Raw genomic sequence first — 14664 nt, 5'->3', positions numbered from 1 at the left:
CCCTCGGACTTGGCCCCCTATCGGGAGCCCTTCGTTTGAGCCGCCACCTCCGAGGGCGTCCGGGGCACCAGAGGTGGCATGGGAGGTGCGGTGGCGGTGGGAGCCGATGCGGGGCCCTTGGTGTCCATCCGGTCGGCCCCTCCAACGCACTGGAGGACGGGGAGTCAGAGGCGGGAGCAGCACCGCTCCCTACAGAAGAGGTTGTCACCACAACCGCTGCTGCCTCAGCAAGCGGCGTGGCAACAGATTGGGCTGCCTGAGGCACCCTAGGGGGGTACAGGAGGGACCAGGTCAGACTCGCTGAACTGGGTCCCTGTAGACACGAGACGCGGCTCCGCCCCCCGGGCGAGCTGCGTCGGCGTACCTCCCCAGAGGGAAAGAGGCGAACCTCTTTCTCGCCTCTGGAAAGGTGATGTTCTCAGTGACCTTTACATTTATGGTTTCTTTTTCTTGCTTAATTTTCTGACAAGTGCGGGACCACGCTGCGTGGGGCCCCTGGCAGTTGGCACAGGTGAAACTCTGGGTGTTGCAGTTTTCGGACGGGTGGTAATGTTGGCCGCATTTTGCACAGGTAAGGCGGCCGCGGCAGGAGTTGGTGCCATGCCCAAACCGTTGGCACTTAAAACAGCGCCGCGGGTTAGGGATGTAAGGCCGGACCAGCAATCGAACAATACCGGCACTGATGTATTCTGGAAGGGTCGACCTGTCAAAAGTTAAGGTAAGATGCTTTGTAGGTATTTGTCCTCTCTACGTATGTTTATAAGCCTGACCCCTGTTCCGTCCTGACCTCGAAGGCCTTCCAACAGGTCGGCTTCAGTTTTGTTCAGTAGATCGGGATCGGAGATTACGCCCTGGGAGCTGTTTAAGCTGTGGTGGGGCATGACCCTGATATCAAGATCACCGATTCGGGTCTGGCTCAAGAGTTTTTCTGCCTGCTGCTGCTTGGTGACTCCGACCGGCAATTGCCCAGTTCTTTGTTTCTTGGCTTTGTACGCCTCACCAATTATACTTGTCAGGAACTTCGATACCAAGAAGAGAGACAATGAAGCGACAGATCTTTCGGTGTCAGTTGACTCAACTACAAAAAACGGTAATAGTTGTTTACGGTTGTTCGAAAGACAGTTGTTCAAAGAGGTGGAAATAAAACTTCGGTGCGTCCCCTTTTCGGAGGACGATCACGTTTGGAGGGGGGTTTTCAAAATGCCATATAGCATAGTATAAAAGCAGGGAGACGGCGGTACTTTCTCCTTTGACCTTACCCTGGTAGTCAAAGAGGTCCCGGAGCTCCCTGTCGGAGCTCCCTGGTAGACAGGCAGGGAGCCCATCGGCCGGAGCTTGACCAAGGCTCTGACGGCCACCGTTTATGGCTTCTACCCTTCACCTTTAAACACCTCGCCACGGTTGGACACAGCTTATGTTTGGGAGCTCGGGGTCCGCGGTGTCGCTGCTCACCGTCACCATGAATACTCAAGGTGCCCCGTGCGGGGCATAACACAACAATACTTGCGTGTCTTTGCCCCCGGTGTGGACCAGGACGTGGAATTCCCTCTGGCGCTACTAAACACCAGACCACTCAACATAATGGCAACACGCTAGCTGCGCGATAAGCGCTCATGCGCGTCCCCTCTCTCATCTACTCTCTCCACTTCATCTGCTCTAAAAAATAAACCCGGCCCGTGCACCGCTTCCTCAGTTGCTGCTTCGGTTGAGACACGCTGCACCGTCCGATGAGCTGAATGGACGCCAACAATTCTGCTTTGCATCACCACATAGTTCTCTTTGGGGAGATGGTGTAATTTTTGATATAGTGTGGGGGGAGAGGTGCGGACAACTGATGGACGCCGGACATAGCCCCGAGCAAGAGATGCTTTTCATCTAAAATTCATCATCTTTCTCGGTAAGGTTTGAGGCGAACCACGTGGACGACTTCGGGTCACGTGCGTCGCCGTGATGTGCCGGAATCACCACCGGGAATCACCTCGTAGGTAAGTTGGCCAACACGTTGTAGAATGTGATAGGTTCGGAAATACTGTCGAAGAAGCTTCTGACTGAGTCCGCGTCGTCGGACGGCAGTCCAAACCCACACGCAATCCCCTAGGTGCTACTCGGCGTCTTGACGTGGAAGGTTGTAGTGTCCGGCACCCATCAGCTGCTGGCCCGTTGTGTGAAGTCGAGCAAGCTGGCGAGCCTTTTCCGCACGCTGATGGTGTCCTTGACCTTTGGCCTTGAGGTCGTCGTCTACTACGTGGGGAAGCATGGCGTCAAGAATCGTACTGGCCAGTCTTCAGTAGGCAGGCTGGAACGGTGCTATTTTCGTTGTTTCCGGTATCGCTCTGTTGTACGCACACGTGACATATGGGAGAACCTCGTCCCAAATCTTATGTTCAACGTCGACGTACATAGACAGCATATCCGCGATCGTTTTGTTCAGGCGTTCTGTTAGTCCGTTCGTTTGGGGGTGGTACGCTGTCGTTCATCGGTGATCCGTGTAGCTGTAGCGTAAGATTCCTTGCATAAGCTCCGGAGATAAGGCCGTTCCCCTGTCAGTGATTACGTTTTCAGGGGCCCCATGTCGGAGCACAACTTGGTTTATCCAGAACTTCGCGACTTCTTGTGCAGTCCCCCTCAGAAGAGCGGCTGTCTCTGCGTAGCGCGTCATGTAATCTGTCACTACGACAATCAACTTGTTCTCGGATCGTGACGTAGGGAACGAGCCCAGAAGGTCCATTCCAATCTCTTGGAAGGGCCTCGACGGGATGGCGTTTGGCAGAACAATTCCTGTAGGTCTTCACTTTCTTTACACGAATGTATGTCGGAATTGTTCCTGTACTACTGTCTGTATTCTTGCTATGTGTGTACTATGATTTCGCCCCCCCCCTTATGTAATACCCCGCAAGGGGCCTTTAAGGGTACAATAAATGATGATGATGATGATGGTCTCATCGACGGCGTGTTTCGTCGTGGTAGTCACGGCAGGTCCAAACGTAGTACTGGAATGTCCGGAAGACGGGTCGTCGTGGCACGCTTCCAGAATTTCGTCGCAAGGTCCACGGGGCCGACAAAAAGATAATTCCTTCTCGTTCCGGGGCTGAAATTTGTTCTCGTACCGGGATGAAGCACCGGTAGTATGCGCACAGTCCGAGAAAGCTTGGCACGCTCTTCTTGCCTTTCGGTTTTGGGAAGTTCGCTATGGCTGATGTATTTCTGGGTAAGGCAGGACTTCCGCGGCGTGGACGACATGGCCAAAAGGTGGAGTTCCTCGTATGCAAGGGGAACTTCTCAGGCTTCAGTATTAACCCCGACGTGCGAATAGCCTCGAGTGCAAACTCTAATCTTGCGAGGTGTTCGTCGACATATCGGGCTAATAACACAATGTCGTCGAGGTATATGAGTCAGGTTTGCCACTTCAGGCCAGCTAGCACGGTGTCCATGACTTTTTGAGACGTTGCTGTTGCCGTGGACAGCCCGCTCGGAATCACCTTGAACTCGTAAAGGCCGTTCGGGGTTATGAATTTATTCTTTTTTCGGGGTGTCTCATGTACTTTTATTTGCTATTCTATTTCCATCTTTCGGCGCGAGTGAATGTATGAGGTCAGTGAAAACGGCATGAGTCGTCTTATCGTCTTCAAGCGATTCATGGGTGCCAATGAATGAGCTGTGTTCGTTATATAGTGAATGCTATCTTGTTCGCAGTTGCGGCACTGTGCCTCCGTGTCTAGGAGAATTGTGATGCCGTCTTTTCTGGTGTTCGCGCCTAGGGCAATAGCGAATTCTTAGAAACTTCCGTTGATGTGGTACGGAAGCTGAGGGCGGTTGCCCTTTTGTATGATGGGTTTGTAAAACACACTATGTGGTGTGTCATACAAATGTGGTCACCGTGGCGGGTGTTCATGAATTGTACTGACGCGATGCATCGGTCTTTGTTGTGTAGTGTGGGTGTGCGTTTTTGCTAGCAAGGGCACCTTCCAACCTTGATATTTAAAGAACACACAAATTTTACGCAAGAAGAAAACTTGAATGCTTTCTTGTCTTCTTCGTGCCCGTGTTGTCTTCTTGTGTATCGACTGTCAGCGCTTTAAATATGAGTCGAACCAACTAGTTGACTTTTCTGTTCTAGTTTAAGACATGTCTGCAATGAAGTGACACTTGTTCATTGCGGCACTGTGATGGCGGTGAGGTATATTCCAGCATTTGCAGTGTTACTTACCCGGTTGGTGTTAGGAGTGATCAGTCGGGTCGAGAGATGTGGTGCGCGCCTGCATTTTCATCATTGTGTTATCTTCTCCAGCGTAAAATATTCTTATCGTGGAGGTATTTTGTGCACTCGATAAATATCTCGTAGACTGGACTAACAAACGTGTGGGGCCTTACCTTTTGTGCTGTTTTGACCACTACATTAGGGGTCGCATGGGCTACTTGGCTTATGATATTCTGTTATTCTTCACTTTCTGAAATTTTCACTGAAGAAATATAAAAGCTAGAAAAAAAACAAAGAACACAAAGTTTGTGGTTTGCATGAAAAAATATATTTTGCGTGTTCAGTTTGGGCGCCATGTTTCAATAAAGCATATATTTAAAAGAATTTATTCCGCTGTCGATCGAACATGAAGAAAACCACGTATTTTGGTGTTCGATGACCTCGCCTGCTTCTCCAATCAGAGTATGCAATTAAAATTAATAGAATGTAATTTAATTTTATACTGAGCACGTAGAGACTCACTTGTTTGCTGCAGGTTACCATGGTGTTAGTGTGTCTGTTGTATAAAACATTGGGCTGGAAGTATACGAAAAGCCAACAAAGCCGTTACATTCCAGCTCAGGAAAATCATGTTTATTGACTATTCTAAGCAACAGTATTTTCTGAAGAGCCGTAGCAGCGATCGTCATTAACATTTATACTGAGTTTAGGGCATTTCTGTTGATAAACAGCCATACAGCATTCACTTGGGATTGATTTACTTGTACCCTTCACTTCAGGCAAAGGGTTTTGAACCACCCATACTTGACAGTGGTATTCCTCTTCCTCTGTTGGGTAGTTGTATGTTGCTTCAGCGCCTGGAAAACAAAAAAGAAACTGACGTTGGCGGTAACAGATTACCACTAACCTGATTACACTAGAAACTAAACGAGTGGGTATAATAAACCTTGACTACAAGAAATAAAATGCGGTAGCAGATTGGGTGTGTTGGAAGGTGCTCGTGATGGTGAGCACTAACCAGAACACGGGACAAGAACTGCCTATATCTGCTTTCTTCTTGTCCTGTGTTTTGGTGTCGCTCCCAATCATCATAAAAGCGAAAAGACTCGCCGTTAAACTAAGTCCAAGCGCAATTACAGCGAAAAAATATTTATTGTGAACCCTGTAAGGAGTTATATGGGTGCTGCAATAGACCCTATGCGAAATTGCTTGGTGATCTAGCAACACTGATGTAAACGAGACCGCCGGCCATATTGGTACGGGCGCCGATCGGGAAGTCTCGTATTGTTTACTGTGGAAGAGTAGGTGACGGTAACGCGGTATGGCTCGAACTGGACGGTGTTTTCCGACTCTCGACCGCGGATTGTAGACGAAGGACTTGCCTGCGCTGCCGACTGTGTCTGAAGACTCATACCACTCGGGGTGCCGCGCCAAAGACCCATCCGAGCGGCAGCGGAGCAGGGCATGCCGCCTAGCCACCGAGGCGCATTGCTCGCCTTCATCGGTGCGGACAAACACGTGCGACTCACAGTAAGTAAATCCTTCTTTGTTTTTACTTGACGCGAGTTAACCGGTATGAGCATTTGTAGAGCACTTTGTTCATTGTTGTTTACCACGCAAATGCGTAGCGGCGACCCTGTTGCAGTAACCCTGAAAGAGGAGAGCGACAAACGCCAGACCGTACCGCTAGTGGGTGGATTAAGTATTTTCAAATGCTGTACATGGAATTTACGGGATGATTTTTGGCGAAGATGTTTACGGAAAGGTTGCGGCCGTTTTCCGTGACGGTCGTCCACCCGCGCGTTTGTCGCAAAGCAATCGTGCTTTGCAGCGAAGTCAACTACAAAAGCGCACATACGCCTTGAATTTTATTTTTTTGTGTGTTTTCATTATTTATTGCGCATGTTCTACGCAAAAATCTGTTTGTGTGTCTTTCTTCTCCGTTTTTGGCGGTGGGGTGGTTGTGTTTATTTCTAAAGCGCATGTTTTTGGTGTGCACGAATAGATAATACAGTAAAACCTCGTTAGCTCGAACTCATGAACTAGAAGATTTTTTTTAATTCGATGGGTCATCGGTATAGCCCGAATGTTTACCAGTTTATCTCGAAAGATTCTGGAAGTGAGTTCCAGATAATCATATTATTGCTTGCTTAAGTTATGACGAACACGATTATGCGGGTACTGGTATCATTACCCACGCTGAGGTTTTTAAATGTTAAACTTCCTTCTCTTGAAAAATGCATTAACAAACCATGCAGAGATACTTACACACTCGAACTTGACAAACAATTTTGACATCATTGCTGTTTGAGGTGTAGATTATTGCCCTTGCAACAGTGTTAAGCAAGACACAAAATCTGGTCATTTTGAGTCTGTTCCTTGTGGACACTTCTTTCTGCTCTGTCCCTTTACCATAAACTGTAGCGGACTAGTCCTGTTCTTCCCTGAGTGTTATTTACTGATATTCTCTCGGTTCTTGCAGGTTGGGCCTCATCCATGTGCTCAGCAGCTGCTTTCGCTCCCAGAAGAAAAGTGGCCGGCCCTATGTTGTGTGCCTCACCTTTGAGACGGACAGTGGGGCGATGGAGAGGCATCGTGCGAGTACCCAGTGGGTTTCAGTGGAGCATGGAGTCACATCCTGGCTGCTGTGCACCTATTCGCCCTCTTGCAAGCCGAAGGTTTTAAGAGGCGCCAGCGGCGCTTGCGTGCACTGAGTTGCCACAACAGTGGGGACGTCCGAGACAGCAGGGCATCAAGCCAGCGAGTGTCCAAAACATTGACTGGAGAAGCCCGCGATAAAATGGCCCCTCCCTTCCATTGCCAATGCGTCTGTTCGATGCACGTCGAGTACAGGAGCAATGCGAGCAGCAGCAAAGTGCCGTGCAGGCGCTTGGGAGAAAACTTGGTAGCCTCGGGAATGAGTTTTTTGCCCCAGTTGTGCTGGCCTCCCGCTCCTCCCCCCCCCCCCCCCCCCCCCAGTGACAGAAACAAGGACTAGCATGGCACCTGAAGGGTCACCTATGAGCTACCAGCAAGCATTCATGCCACATTTCGCCGTGGTCATCTCGCGAGCACGCAGAGGCTGGGCAACATCGTGTTTACTAGACCGCGACATGCAGGGGTGCGCGAATGCTTCTGTTTGTTCCATTTATATTCACAGTTGGCTATACTGCACGCGCTATAAATCAGCGAAGTAGTTTAATTTACTGGGATTTTCACTGTGGATACAAAACACGCAAAAGCACTCAAGCTGATGCGCGGCGGCCTGATGCAACTGTGGCCGTTTTCTTTTTTCTTTTTGAATAAAACTTGAAAATTGTCTCAGCTACCTACATCAATGGCCACTATCATTACGTCGGAGGCATGCATGCAGCATGTGACAAACTGGAGGAGTGAGTGTGTATTTTAGTCGCAAAATATTCGACAGTAAATACATCGTTGCTGGAATGACAATGGGCACCAAGTTAACTTGACGTAACAACAAACCTTTGAGCCCGGCAAATCGGGAACCAAGTGCAAAAGCTCGAATTTTCCACCGTTAGATCATCATAAAACAGTGTTCGCCACTTCTGCAATGACACGCGGCTAAATGCAACGTAAAGAAACCAACAACATACTCCCATACCGTGCGCGCCCGCCACAGAGGAAATTTTCAACCGCGCCGTGACGGCGTAGTGCGGCAGGAAAAGTTTGTTTACAGCCCTAGGGAAGATAAAGGCTCGTGTAGGGGCTAAGCGGTACCATTTAACAATGAAATGAAGCGGGTGCAGAGCCACGGGACGAGTAAAGAAACAGCCTAATTTTGGCAACTTGTGGTGCTGTTTTCCCGGTCGAGCGCCGCTGTCAGTCGCCTGAATAGGCGGCGCACGCTCAGGCTTCATTTAGAATACAAAGGCTGGACAACAGAACTCCAACGCAGCTGTATTTTTCATACGGACAGCGACTACGGAACCCGCGCTTAGCGAACCAACGACAAATATTCGCTCCAAGCGCACCGCGCCCAGCGTGTCACTAAGGTTGCTCGCGCCGGCACAGTTCGCGTCACAAAGTTCGTTCAAAAGCGTGGAACTTCAGGTGCCTTTTTTCCATTTGAACCGGTATTTCCGCATTGCGTGCTCTGCGGCACGAAGCAATGCTCCGGCATTGTAGTCAATCACCAAGAGCGGTCAATGCCCGCCTGCTATGTTTTGCTAATTGGTTTCGGTTTCAAACGACCGTACCAAAATGGCGGACCTAGTTACCGGAGTCGACGTGAGATGGCGGGGCGCATTTTGCATAGGGTCTATTGCGGTACCAAACGCGGTCCCGCCTTTTTATGGGAGAGTTCAATTAGGAGCCGCACAAAATTTAGATGCAATACCATTGCAGTAAGATAAGCAACCATTTCACCGGAAAATATATGAATAACAATTTATTCATGAGGACTAGAGAAATTGAGCCTGACTCTTGGTTTGCTGAATTACAACATATAATTATCACCGGCATTTAAAAACGTCACCATTGGTTGGTATTTTTGAATCACTCGGTGTGGAAGCAAAAATATCGTCTCTACAAACTCTGCTTCAAGGAGACAATGAATAGTGCTGTGACAAAATCGGGGAAGTATTGAAGTTTTAATGCTAAAACGCGACGCTTTGTGGTGGCTGGTTATAAAAAAATACCCCCTCCTAATGAAAGTAAACGCTACTCTAATGGCAGGGAACCCACTGCAGCCTCTAAACAGCCATCTTCCTACAGAAAACGCCGGCTGATACGGCTTCCATGGATTGTGCATAGTGAAGTTGTGTATGTGACCCTTTTCCGAGGCCTGACGAACGTGCCTTGCGAATGAGGCAGCGGGAGAGTAAAGCACGTGCTCCCCAAGGTTGCGCTACAATAAATAGGCGACGACGCCTGGGTGGCAGGCGCGTCCAGTGATATTTGAATAACATAAAAAACTTTGCACAGTTTTGGTCTTATACCTAAAGTATTGCGTGAAAACAACCACATGTATTTCCTAGTAAAAATGGCTGTGCATTGTCCGGGCAGGCAGACGCAAAATTGTTTATGAGAAAAATCACTGATGCACAAATATTAAACGATACCGTTCTTTGCCGGTTCGTTTGAGATTTTTTGTTTGCCCATGAAAATAAAACGTGTTTTGCACATCTAAAATAATGATTAGTAGGTTAAACTTCTAATGTGTTTATTTATTTACAATACCGGTAAAGGCCCTCTAGCGGGAGGCTGTTGGTTTAAAGGGGGGAGTAACATACAAAATATAATCAATGTGTAACTGGTGGCACAAATACACAAACTGCAAAATCGATAAACATTACAAATGAAATACAAGGCTGGATATTTTGCTGTATAATAATAATAATCCAGACTATAAAAGTTACAGTACCAATCAACGAAACACAAACAGGAAAGTAGTCTGGGTTACACAAACAAAGGAGCACTTACATTTTTTCTTATAAGATCCGGCACATAACAAAAAATGCGTAAAGCGGATAAGGCAATCACCTTATAAATTGCTTGGAAGCAAACAAGAAGAAAAAAAGTGGAGAAGTGGTCACTAAATTGGCATGCACTGGTGAACGTTGCTAACTTCAGTTGCCGAATTGACCATGCGCGTTAACTTGCTATTTTGCTTTGTCATTTTCTTACGCAGCATTTGTTCTAACATAAACCGAACCCTTCCACCCCCCCCCTCGGAAATCGAAATATTATGTGCACAGTTCGGTACTAACTGATGCCCCAAGGCATCAAAAATAACATCTTGTGCGGTGGCGCAAAATCCTGCCATAGAAATACAGTTTCTATAAAATTCACCATTTTATAGAATTCATGGCGCATGTCTAGAAGACGTCACTGTAATAATAGCAACTAATCACTTCACATGCATTTTTTTTATGTTCATTTCAAATATTTTTATTGACGCGCCGTTGTCTCCACAGGATGAACGCTTGGATATGCGCCCAAAAAATTGTTTCCCTGTTGTTGCCCGCTTCATATAAACTGCGTTTCTCAAGGCGCTCCGTTCACGCCAAAAAATTTGGCTCGGCGTAATTTGTTCATTTACTCGCTATTACGGCACTACAAGGGTCGAGCGAAGCATGTTATTCAGGATTATTACACGATTTATATAGTATTCTGCGGTAGTTGATTTTGACGTTCAAGATTTATTGCGCTACTTCACCTACAATTCGTCTTGCCCCGTTAATTAGGCGTTACATCATTGCCGGTGGAGACGTACATGAGTCTTTTGAGATGCACCGAATGGCTGTTTTACACCTATATTAGTGTTATATAATATTTCAGTGACGTCGGCATACCATTCGCTCAATTTCGTTAGGTTGAGGGGTGCAGAAAGGACGTTTTTCGGTCCTCCTTAAGCACACCAGCTATCTAATGACGAGCGATGCCGTAAGTATACACATTAGCCGTGGTATCTAGTGTATGAGAAGATATGACCAACCGAAAAAAAACAAGTTATCGCACTACCGAAAATGTTCACTCCGAAGTAATTAGATAGTTTATCATCCTATTAAGAAATTTATGTCTAATTAAGCATAAGCTTCTCCTCGTACTAGCAGTACAGCAATTGGTTTACAACGTGGAACCTCCTACTCTGGTTTACAGTGCTCCAGGTTGGTTCGTATTAAAGATATAAAAATTGGCTTTACAGTTAAAACATTCGTAGGATCCGGATGGCATTTTTATGCAAGCCTGCTTCACAGAAGAAATGTTAAATAAATAACAATAAAAGAAGGCGGCGAAGCTACCAATTCGAATGTATTGTCTACTCAGCTTCTTGGGTGCCCAGACTACTTAAGACTGCGCCTTCCTTGCGTTCGTCCGCACTAGAATGCACAATTATCCACTTCTAAAAAGTGAAAGTTCTTTGTTCCCACGAGTTGAAGTGGGACAACTCCAGTGTCGGGTGGTAACTTTGTTATCATTACTTATTTTCGATTTCTTCAAAAATGATTGGTCTTGCCACCAAGGGCGTCCGCAGAACTTTTTGCAAGGGGGGGCATCCATAGCTGGGGGGGGGGGGGAGGGGGGGTATTGTTGGGTAGCACCAAAAATGCGCTATTTGTGGTTTGAAGTACGCATATGAAACAAAAATGATAAACAGCGAATTAGAACCACATTTGGAGAATATACGTCGGATTTTATTACCGAGCAAAGAACTAAAGTTAATAAAGTAAATGCGAAAAGTTACTGTCCCTTCGTAAATAAAAGTGGTACGTCTTGCTGCGTGAGGCTCCTCGACTCACGCCAACAGATCACCTGCACACAGCAAAATACGTTCACAAACGTACAACTGCACTCCGTCAATCTTCCTTGAACAGCAGCTGCAGACGCCTCGGGTTTTTCTGGGCAAATTGCGAGATGACATGTGTGATGAAGTCATTCTTATGTTTCATTACACGCTCTCGGTGCACACTCATCATACAAAGTCCGTCCAGCCTGCCATTTGTCATATCGTAGCCAAGTTTTTACCCTTCTCATTGTGCTGAAGGAGCGTTCGACGTTCGACAGTGCAGGTCGTAACTGGCAAGGCAAGTGCTACTTCAATTGCTTTTGCTACAGCAGGAAAGAATGGCTTGGCCTGAAGCAAAATTTCGGCGTAAGTTATTTGTGAGGGGTCCCCCGTTTTGTTGCGCCACATTTCGTACCAAGAGATGCCTTCTTCCTTGAAGTTTTCAATGCTGTAAAAGCCTTGGAGCTCTTCAGCAATACCATGAAATTCAACGCAGCTCAAACACTTCATTTTTGCTGGATGCAGTTGGAGGAGTTTAAAACTCTTCGCAGTGCTTTCAGAGAAGCGGCGAGCCAAAGAAGCAGTAAGCGAGTCCAAGTATGGCACATATATTGCCACGCGGTAGTATTCCTCCGGTGACTGAATCCTGTAGTTTTGTCGGTGGGCCTGACGAGAGACTTGTCTTGGCACAGATATCAACCCGTTTAGGTGATCGGCTGCCTCACTTGCTGTTTTCATGATGTCAGAAAACTGCTCTTCAGCGTTAGTCCGGTGGCCACCAAAAATATTCTGCAACTCAGTGATGTGGTCGTGTACAGAATGGATGTCCATGGATACGCTCTGCAGAACGTTCGTAACCGTTACAGCCGTGCGCTATACTTCGCTACAATGTGCAAGCAGACAATAAAAGATGAACTTGTTATTGCACAGTAGAGGATGTGAGCTCGTTGCCTACTTGCAGCGTTAGATGTTGATTCCATTGACGCGAGCTGTTCGAGTGCTTCGACTATGGCCACGTAATGCTGAGAGAAGATCCTAATTGACTTGTATTTTGCAGACCACCTTGTTTCATAGAGCATCGGAATGTTGGGCACTAATTTCCTTCGAAGCACGCTCTCACGGAAGAAGTTTATGGTTTGTTTGATAACCCCTATTGTGTTACGAATTTCAGACACTTCATTCAAATCGTTGATCACGAGATTCAGCTTGTGACTTGCGCAATGGAAGAACAGTGCCTTTGGAAGCTCGTTCTGTATTAATCTGTTGATTCCAGCTTCTCTTCCAGCCATTGTAGAGCATCCATCGTACCCTTGCCCAACGAGGTTTGAAAGAATCAGCCCGGCGTCCTTTAAAACTTCACGATCGTAGCAGCGATGCAAGCAGAGTTCAGTTGCTCCAGCTCAACAAATCCCATAAACTGCTCTCGAACGTATACATTAGTTCCCGTCTTGTCAATGAAGCGAATACCTATAGACATCTGCTCTCTTCCTGCAATATCTGCGGTTTCATCCGCGAGGACCGAAAACGCAAACGCTGTGTTAGCTTCGGACACTATCTGCTCTCTCAGGATGTCGCACAGATTGTGATGATCTCGTTCTGGACTCGTACGGACGTGTACTTAGCATTGCCAGCAACGGATGCGAAGTGTTCCTGAAGACGAATATCTCCAGCTTCTACCCGAAAGTCAAGGAGATCATTGAAGACTCCACTGCCAGACTGCTTCCCGCGAATTGGCATGTCATGCGTTGCGCAAAAGATGATGGTAGAAACAATCGGAAATAGTTTCTGGCGGTTCCTTTCAGCTTGATCTTGGAGTGATCTGTTGAGCTGCTGAACAATGGGTAGCTGCTTGCCTGTCATCACATCCATAAAGTTCTGTGAGGCTGCCATTGCCTCCTGGTGCCATTGGGATTTTACGTGATCCCTGCAAGCCTTGTGAATTTTTTTGTAGTTGGTGAAAGCGCGCACGATAAAACTACCCTGGGTACCCCGGTGAGCATTCGGCGGAAAAATGACGCAGAAATGACAAAGGGCGCCTTTCAATAGACAGATTTAGTTGGGCGTTCTGGGCGTTAGCGTATTGCTGGGCGTAAAGCGGAGCGTACGCTCGTCGCGACGCGCCCATGTATAGTTTTAGTACAGCGTTTTTCGTAGCGTGCGCTACCGCTTGTGGCGCCACCTGTTGAACCCAACGCGAAGTACCCAAATTTAACCTTGCGGCGCCACCTGTTGAACCCAACGCGAAGTACCCAAATTTAACTTTTTTACGTGGCTAACCAAGGCAAACTGTAGCTGGACGGCGTTTCTTTTTTTTTTTTTTTTCAATACGTTCACGCTGGTTTCGATTGTAAAAATCTTGCAAGTACGATAAAAAAATACCCTCTTACCTTGATTCAGTATTAGGGAAAAATATGATACACCCGTCGCGATTGTTTTGCTCAACCGCGCGACGCCGAAGTTTTGAAGCAACACGCAGTGCTCGGGATACTCACTTTATTCAGCTCTGAAATATGGCAGGACCATGCGACAAATACAACTGAGCATGGCATGCGACGCTAATGCGACGCGCAAAATGAAACAGCGGGTAGGCTGGCACGGCGGTTTAGTGATACACTTCACCCGGGTGTAGCAACTCATTGAGATACACGATGCGTTCCTATTACTCACTTCCTCTTATTCGTGCAGTCCAACTACAAATCCGTCACGTTTCACACGGTAGCGCAACGTCCTCGGCTCGCACCCGAGGGCGCGACGACGGCGCAGGCGAAAATTCTTGAATTCCCTAAATGGAGGCCGCCGATCTGCACCAACACTGCACGCATTCCACCGCCGCGATACGCACACAAACACCGCCGCCCGCTTCGGGAGCCATCCAGGTTGCCCTTGGTCGCTCATTTCTGGTCTGCATGCTTGTCGGAACTGAAACGTTGTCGCCCAACGAGAAAAACACGCGACGGTCCGCGTTTTCAGTCGATGAACCTCCTGCCACGACCGGCCGCCGACATCGCCGAGGCAGCAGCCATTTTGAAAGCAAGGGGCCTCCCAGCAGGTCCGCAACGCCCCGCAAGCGCCCCGGAGCATACGCTCCCAGCCGTTGCGTGCGTAGCACCGCATCGCCGGGGCGTTTACGTAGCGTACTGCGCATGCGCAGTCGCGAGCCGCCCCGCCGGGGCGTACGCTCGTCCGGAGCGCGCGCCCAACTAAATCTGTCTAA

General features: G+C 47.8%; 1 long non-coding RNA gene across 1 annotated transcript in view; it reads right to left on the bottom strand.

Annotated features, from left to right (window-relative positions):
* Positions 1-4881: 4881 nt before the first annotated feature.
* The window catches only part of LOC144172525 (uncharacterized), a 67848-nt gene continuing 58065 nt past the window's right edge, over positions 4882-14664 (bottom strand). The window contains exon 5 of the long non-coding RNA XR_013323032.1: positions 4882-5055. This is a non-coding gene — a long non-coding RNA (uncharacterized LOC144172525). The remainder of the gene's footprint in view (positions 5056-14664) is intronic.

The sequence above is a fragment of the Haemaphysalis longicornis genome, unplaced genomic scaffold (assembly GCF_048455015.1).
Source record: "Haemaphysalis longicornis isolate Haplotype H1 unplaced genomic scaffold, Haemaphysalis longicornis Haplotype H1 scaffold_23, whole genome shotgun sequence".
NCBI lineage: Eukaryota > Metazoa > Arthropoda > Arachnida > Ixodida > Ixodidae > Haemaphysalis > Haemaphysalis longicornis.
This window is presented reverse-complemented; position numbering and strand designations above follow the sequence as displayed.